The sequence below is a fragment of the Lissotriton vulgaris genome, unplaced genomic scaffold, assembly GCF_964263255.1.
Source record: "Lissotriton vulgaris unplaced genomic scaffold, aLisVul1.2 SCAFFOLD_215, whole genome shotgun sequence".
Taxonomy (NCBI): Eukaryota; Metazoa; Chordata; class Amphibia; order Caudata; family Salamandridae; genus Lissotriton; species Lissotriton vulgaris.
Genome location: NW_028245930.1, coordinates 1,842,501 through 1,850,000, shown reverse-complemented (window position 1 = coordinate 1,850,000; position 7,500 = coordinate 1,842,501).

Here is a 7,500-nt window from a genome sequence, read left to right as displayed (position 1 = left end):
GAGTCGACATCGCCTCACTACGCCGGCCCGTGGATTGAAGAGGCCCGCTGGGAGAGGCCGCTCCGGCCAGTTGTCTGAGCGGAGCAGAGGAACGGGGCTCCCGGGGCAGATCTCCCCCTGAGGCTGCGGGCCCCGGCGACCATCGCACCGTGACTTTGCCCACTGGCCGGATTTTTGGGTCCCGGATCGGAGACGGAGAGGGGTTCTCCATCTTGGGCGTTGGCCCCTCGACATTACAGAGCGGCCATTTTGTGGTCTCCGGCCGGGCAGCTCGGCCTTCCTGGTGCTCTTTGTGTGGCGCTGCCCCCGGCTGGCATATAGCTGCTTTCTTTGCTGGACAGTAAGCCTCAACGTCCTCTACTCAGCTGCAATGTCGAACGCTAGAGGACAGCGACGGGGCGAACGAACCTTGCCGGACATGCTGGGACGCGGCGCCCTATGCAGCGGTGGAACCCAACCCGCCACGACCTCCCCGGCCCCGACCAGGGGAGCAGATGGCGGAGAACCCCCGGTGACGAGATCATTTCTCGAATCGCTCTTTAGCTCCCTTCGGGAGGACTTCCAAACGCTCAAGCGTGAGGTGGCCGGGGAGGTCCGTGAAGTAAGGAGAGAGATGGACTCCCTGGGGGAACGTGTGAACACAGTGGAGGAAGCGGGTCACTCCAGGGATGAAGAGATCACCCATCTGCAGCAGGAGGTCCTGCGACTGCGGGAGCGACAGATTGAGCTACAGGCCCACGCCGAGGACCTTGAAAATCGGTCCAGGCGGAACAACATACGGGTCCGCGGTGTGCCGTCCGGTGAGGAGGGTGAAGACGTGACTGCATATCTGGTGGCCCTCTTTCGTGCGATCCTGGGAGAGTCGGAGGACTTTCGGATCCGCATAGACCGAGCACATCGGGTGGGCCGCCCCCGCAGAGCTACGGCGCCCGCCCCGGACATTCTGGCCTTCCTCCCGGACTTTCCCTTGAAGGAGCGGATCCTCCGAGAAGCACGAGGGCAGCAATCATTCCGATTCCGGGACCACCCTGTGACCCTGTTTCAGGACTTATCTACAGTCACGCTGCAGAAGAGGAAATCATTCAAGATCGCCACTGACTTCCTCCGGGAGCAAGGGACACAGTACTCTTGGGGGCACCCCTTCCGTCTGATATTTCGATGGAACGGTGTTTTGCATCAGCTTCGGTCCCTCCTGGATGTCTGCGCGGTGTTGGGCCTCACAGCATCGGATACGGATACCCCGGCTCCGCGGCGGAGGCGAAGCACTCGTGACGGATGGCAGCAAGCTGGAGGGGGGACCTCTCCTCCGTCGGAGCATCCGGGCTCGCCCATGATCAGGGCGGACATGGCGGCCGCCATCCAGGAGGCCTCCAGAGTGGCGGCGAACGGCGAAGTGGCCCTGACGGCCTGAACTCACTCCGGGGGGAGTCTACTCTAGCTTATTCCTATTGCAGGTGCGGGGATCCGGGGGGTGGGCTGGGAGGAATGGCGAGTGCTGGAGGAGGTGGCTGGATGTCCACTAGACTGATTTACCACGGCCTTGCCCGTTACGGGCCGGACTGGGACAATGTCTTTTTTGAAAAGTTTGAGTAGCAGGGAACGGGGTTGGGACAGGCGGGCAGATGTTTTGATTCTGGGGCCTAGAGGGGGGGTCAGTTGCGGGGGGTGGTGTAGATTTGGTTGTGTGGGGACAAGGGGGGGTTTTCTAGTTGTGGGGTGTTGGGGTTCGGGGACTGTACTGTGCCAGTGGACGGTTCAAAGTTGCTCTGTTTTGAGGCCTCGAATGGTGCCTTCTGTGTTTGCCTGCGGGGCTTTGCCTCTTGACATGTGCTCCATTGATCCCCCTCCTTGATGGCTCTTAAGGTGCTTACTCTCAATGTGAAAGGGCTGAATAATCCGGTTAAGAGGCGGGCAGTGTTATCCTTGTTAGAAAACTCACAAGCGGATATCTGTCTGTTGCAGGAGACCCATTTGCTGGCTAAGGACTGCTTGAGGATGCGTACCCCTAAGTTCCCCACGCAGCTGTTCTCCTCTAGCGCCTCCAAGACGGCAGGGGTGGCGATCTTGTTTTCTAGGGGGTTCAGGGGAGAGGTCGTGTGTAAGGTAGCAGAACAGAAAGGGAGACTTCTAGTGTACAGGATCAAGATGGGGGGTTTAGCACTGACTGTTGGCACCATCTACTGCCCCAATGATCACCAGGACCAATTCTTACACAGGGCTTTGGAGGACGTAGCATCCACCTCTGATAGGCACATAGTGTTGGGGGGTGATTTGAACCTGGTTTTCGACGCGGCGATGGACAGGTCTGTGCAGCGGCGCCACCAGTTGGGTGAGCTTTCGGGCTCGATTCGAACTCGACTTGAGGAGCTGGATCTGCATGACATGTGGCGCCACCTCCACCCCGCCACCCGCGCATACTCTTACTTCTCACATGCCCATAGATCTTATGCGCGATTAGATCATCTCCTTGTGTCGGGCCCAATGCTCCCTTTGGCTTCGAGTGTGGACATGGGGGTCCTCTCTCTTTCCGACCACGCCCCGGTGGAGGGCGCTTTCACTCTGCCCCCGGTGGTTAGACCGAGAGGGGTCTGGCGGCTCCGGGACACGCTTTTGCACAGGCGGTCGGTGGTGGATCAGATCCGGGCGGCCATTTTGGATTTTCAGACCATGAATGATACTGGGGATACTTCTCGTGCGACACAGTGGGCAGCCCTGAAGGCAGTGCTCCGAGGCGAATTTATAGCGATTTCCTCGGCCGAGAATAGGGACCGACAGCTCAAGAGAGATGAGCTCACCCAGCAGGTGAGGGAGCTGGAGCAGGTTCATCACAGGACAGGGGCCCCCAGGGTGTGGAGGCAGCTGAAGGCGGCACGGAAACTCCTGGCGGCCCTTGACATGGACCGGGCGGAGTATGCGGTGCTTCGCCTGAAACACAAATATTATACAGGGGGCGATCGGTGTGGGCGGCTCCTGGCTAACAAACTTAGGGTGCAACACCAGCAGCACCGAGTGAAGGAACTGGAGGACCCGACCGGTGGTAGGGTCACGGCTGATGAGCAAATAGCAGACGTCTTTCGCAGCTTTTATGCTGACCTCTACACCGGGGAGGCCCCTTCGGCCCGGGCTGAGATGGCCTATCTGGACTCGGTCCCGCTCCCGTCGTTGTCTCAGGAGCAGGCTCAGTATCTGGAGCGCGACATCCGTATCGAGGAGGTGATCACGGCGATATCCCGGCTTAAACTGGGCAAGGCCCCGGGTCCGGATGGCTTTATCCCGCTGTTCTATAAAACCTTCTGTCAGGAACTGGCGCCTCTACTGACCCGCCTTTTTAACTCCTTCGCAGAGCCGGGAGCCATCCCCTCCGAATTTCTCCAGGCCACGGTTTCCGTGATTCCGAAGCCGGGTAAGGACAGGACCGCCTGTGGGTCCTACCGTCCCATTTCGCTGCTGAACACAGATTTGAAAGTGTTCACCAGTATATTAGCTGCACGCCTGGCGTTGCACCTCCCGGGCATGGTTGACTCGGACCAAGCGGGCTTCGTGCCCGGTAGGCAAACAGTAGATAACACAAAGAGGGTGACGCACATCCTCGAGAAGGCTTCCAGGATCCCTGGGGAGAGGATGCTCCTGTCCATAGACGCGGAGAAGGCTTTCGACAGGGTGCACTGGCCCTACCTAGAGAAGGTCCTGAGCAAATTCGGGATTGGGGAGAAGTTCCGTCATCTGATCTTCAATTGTTACCGGTTCCCCTCTGCGGTAGTCCGGGTGAACGGCGGCAGCTCTCGACCCTTCCCCATTGAACGGGGTACGAGACAGGGGTGCCCTCTCTCCCCTTTGCTCTTTGCCCTGTACATGGAGCCTTTTGCTCAGAGGGTTAGGCAGAACCCCGACATTGTCGGTGTCAAGATGGGTGAATTCCATCACGCGATCAGCCTGTACGCGGATGATGTCATTCTGACGCTGGATGACCCGCGGAGATCGCTGCCGGCCTGTGTAGAGGAACTGAACTTATTCGCCGACGTGGCGGGCTTCAAGGTGAACCTGGGGAAGTCGGCCGCCCTTGACATTTCGCTTACTAACGCCACTAGAGCGGAACTACAGAGGCTTTACCCTCTGAGCTGGTCCAGGGACCGGATCCCGTACTTGGGGATCCTATTGGCGCCCTCCCTCCCGGAGATGGTCACGGCCAATTACGCGGCTCTGGGCGCGAAAATCAGGGAGGAATTGGGCCGGTGGGATAAGGGCACGCTGTCGTTACTGGGTAGGGTGGCCGCGGTGAAGATGACCCTCCTGCCTCAGGCGCTTTACCTCTTCAGAGCGTTGCCGCTCCAGCCCCCCGCGGGGTGGCTTGCGGAGACACAGACTGCCATTGCACGGTTCGTGTGGCAGGGCCGCAGGCCGAGGATCAAGAGAAGCATCGCTATGCTGTCACCGGAATCCGGGGGGCTGGGGATACCGGACTTGCGGAAATATTTCCAGGCCGCTCAGCTCCGCTATCTAGTGGAATGGAGCCGGTGGGAGTCTGATAAGCACTGGCTGTACCAGGACCAGGCGGTGGCGGGTAGGACGCTGCAGGAAGTACCATTCTTGAAGCGGGCCCATCGACCCCCCAATCTCTATGCGTCTCTGGTAACACGGGTCCCGCTACGGACGTGGGACTCGGTGGCTGCCAGGTGCGAGCTTACCACCTTCCCCTCTCCCTTTACGCCGCTCATTGGCAACCCGGACTTCGGCCCCGGGATGGAGCAGGGCGCTTATGAGCGCTGGCGGGTGTCCCGCTGCTGCACTCTGTATCACTTGTACTGCCCTGAGGGAGTTGTTCCCTTCCCGGACCTGAGGAGGGATTATGGCCTCCCGGAAACGGAGCGCATGCGATACATGCAGGCGCGCCACTGGGCATTACAACCCCAAGTGCGCGACGCGGCACACCGGGAAATCACGGCGTTTGAGCGTTGGTTAATTACTCGTACGTCGGACGCTAAACTGATCTCAGACCTGTATAAAATGCTGCAGCCCCCCTCCTTTCATATTCACAACCCCGGTCGGGAACGTTGGGAGCGTGAGCTCGGGCGCGTGTTGAGCCATAAAGAATGGGAACACATCTCCTTCCGCGCACGTCACTCGGCCTACCACACGGGTCTTACGGAGACCTTCACTAAAATCTCGACCTACTGGTACCGTACTCCGGAGAAACTGCACGAGATGGACAGGGCAATACCAGGGACGTGCTGGCGCAACTGTGGCAATACTGGTACACTGACACACATACTATGGGAATGTCCCCTACTGGCTCCTTACTGGGAAGAGGTCTTGGGCGAGGTAGACAAATGCTTTGGGATAGAACTGCCTAGATTCCCGGCCTATGTTCTGCTAGGGTTGCCGAATGGGCTGATGTATCCCCTTAGATCTAAGAGAGGTAGACAGATCGCAATTGCGCTGGGGTCAGCGGTGCAGAATATTCTCATACACTGGCGCACTACCACACTTCCCTCTGTAGTTGGTTGGCTGCACAGATTATGGCATGTCCTTGGAATGGAGAAGATGTCCTTAGTAGCCTTGGGGGATACTGATACCTTTGAGGAACTGTGGGAGCCCTTTCACAGCCTGTTATGTTCCGAGTTTCGGGAGATCACCTGCCCTAGATACCTTAGGTTGTTAAGGCTGACGCCGCCACCGAACCCGCCTGCTTGATTGGGTGGGGTCGGTACTGTATAGCGGGGATTTTCGGAGAGTTGCATGTAGCGGAGACTGTAGATATTGGCACAGTACAGGGGGTGGGTTAGGGTTAGGTAGTTGGGGGTTCAGTTTGGTTAGGTAGGTTTTTGGAGCGGGGTTGCTTCTCCTCCCTTCACCCCTCCCCTTTTTCCCTTCCCCTCTTCCCCTCCCCCCCCCCTTTTTTTAATTTTTTTTCTTTCTCCCCCCCCCCCCCCCCCCCCCCTCGTTGTTTGTATGTGACCACAGGTGCGAAAGCTATGCTCCCGAGTCGGATGGGGTCTCTTGCAAACTTGTAACTGCATTACTGTACTTGCTGTACGATGCGCATTGATTTGCGATTCCTGTGGTTTACTTGTTCCTTGCCCCTTTGTGTCCTGCCCCACCCTGCTTCAATAAAATACTTTAAACCTAAAACTTAGGGCCTGATTACGATTGCGGTTTTCCCGCATCCTCCGGGCCGGCGGAAGCCACCGCCGGCCCGGAGGATGCGGGAAAACCGTTGCGGACTGAAAAAGACCCCCCGCCAGATTAGGATGGCTGGGGGATCGTTTTTCAGTCCGCAGCTTTTCCGCCGCGGTCGCCTTCCGACCGCGGCGGAAAAGCTTTAAGATGGCTGGCGGTGTCTATCAGACTCCGCCAGCCATATTAGGATGTCTGCTGAAAGATGCTTTTACACGGCGGCATTTCCGCCGTGTAAAGGCATACGGATTCGTGTTTGGGGGCCCGTTGCGGGCCCCCAGGGGTGAAGGGGGGGTGGGGGGTACCTATGGTACCCCCCTGCATTTGCCTGCACAAAGCGGCAGGCACCGCGAGGTGCCTGCCGCTTTGTGCATGCAAATGCACAACTCACATTTTTATCATTGCGGCGGGTGTTGCTTCAAGCGCACTCGTCGCAATGATAAATATACAGGATGTGACCGCCAGGGTGGCGGTCACATCCTAATGTGCACGGAGGGACCGCCGCTGCCCCTGCGGACGGTCCCTCCTACTCTATGGTGGCGGACGGACTCAGGTCCGTCCGCCTTCATAATCGACCCCATAATGTGAAAAAGACACAGGGATTTTATATCAGTCACCATAAAGATAAAATCCTGGTTAACAACTGTAAACCATGGCAATTTGAAAAAGAAAATATTGAAAATATTCATCGAGGAGAAAGTGAGAGATACCTCGGATTGAACTTTGATCCACACACTGGTCATACAAGCAACAACAAAATTAATGAGGTTCTTGTCAATTGGGCTCAAAAACCTGATAATCTACCACTTAAGCCCACACAGAAAATAGACATTTTGTGTCAGTACTTGGTACCTAAACTATCATTCAAGTTGGAAATGACAGGAACAGAAGAAAAATCTTTAAATGCTCTAGATCAAACAATAAAAAAGTATGTCAAACAATTTCTACACCTTCCTGCATACACATGTGATGGTCTCCTATACTCGAAAAGATCATTTGGGGGCCTCAGTATACCAAAAGTATGTACACAAATTGGTCTCAATAAAGTCAATAGTTTATTGTATCTCAGGGCAGCTCCAGATCTGTACATACCGCATTCGTTCATGTATGAAGGAGAAGTAATAAATAAAAAAATTGATAACATCATCAAAACGCACAAACTTAACATTTCAGACTGTGGGTTTCTGAGTTATGATTTGAATTTGTTAGCAACTTATGATTGGAGAAAAGAAGAATTTGAGAAATGGGCAAATCTCCCTGTCCAAGGTGATGGTATAAAATATTTAGCAAGTAATCCAACCTCAAACTTCTGGATCAGCAAGCATA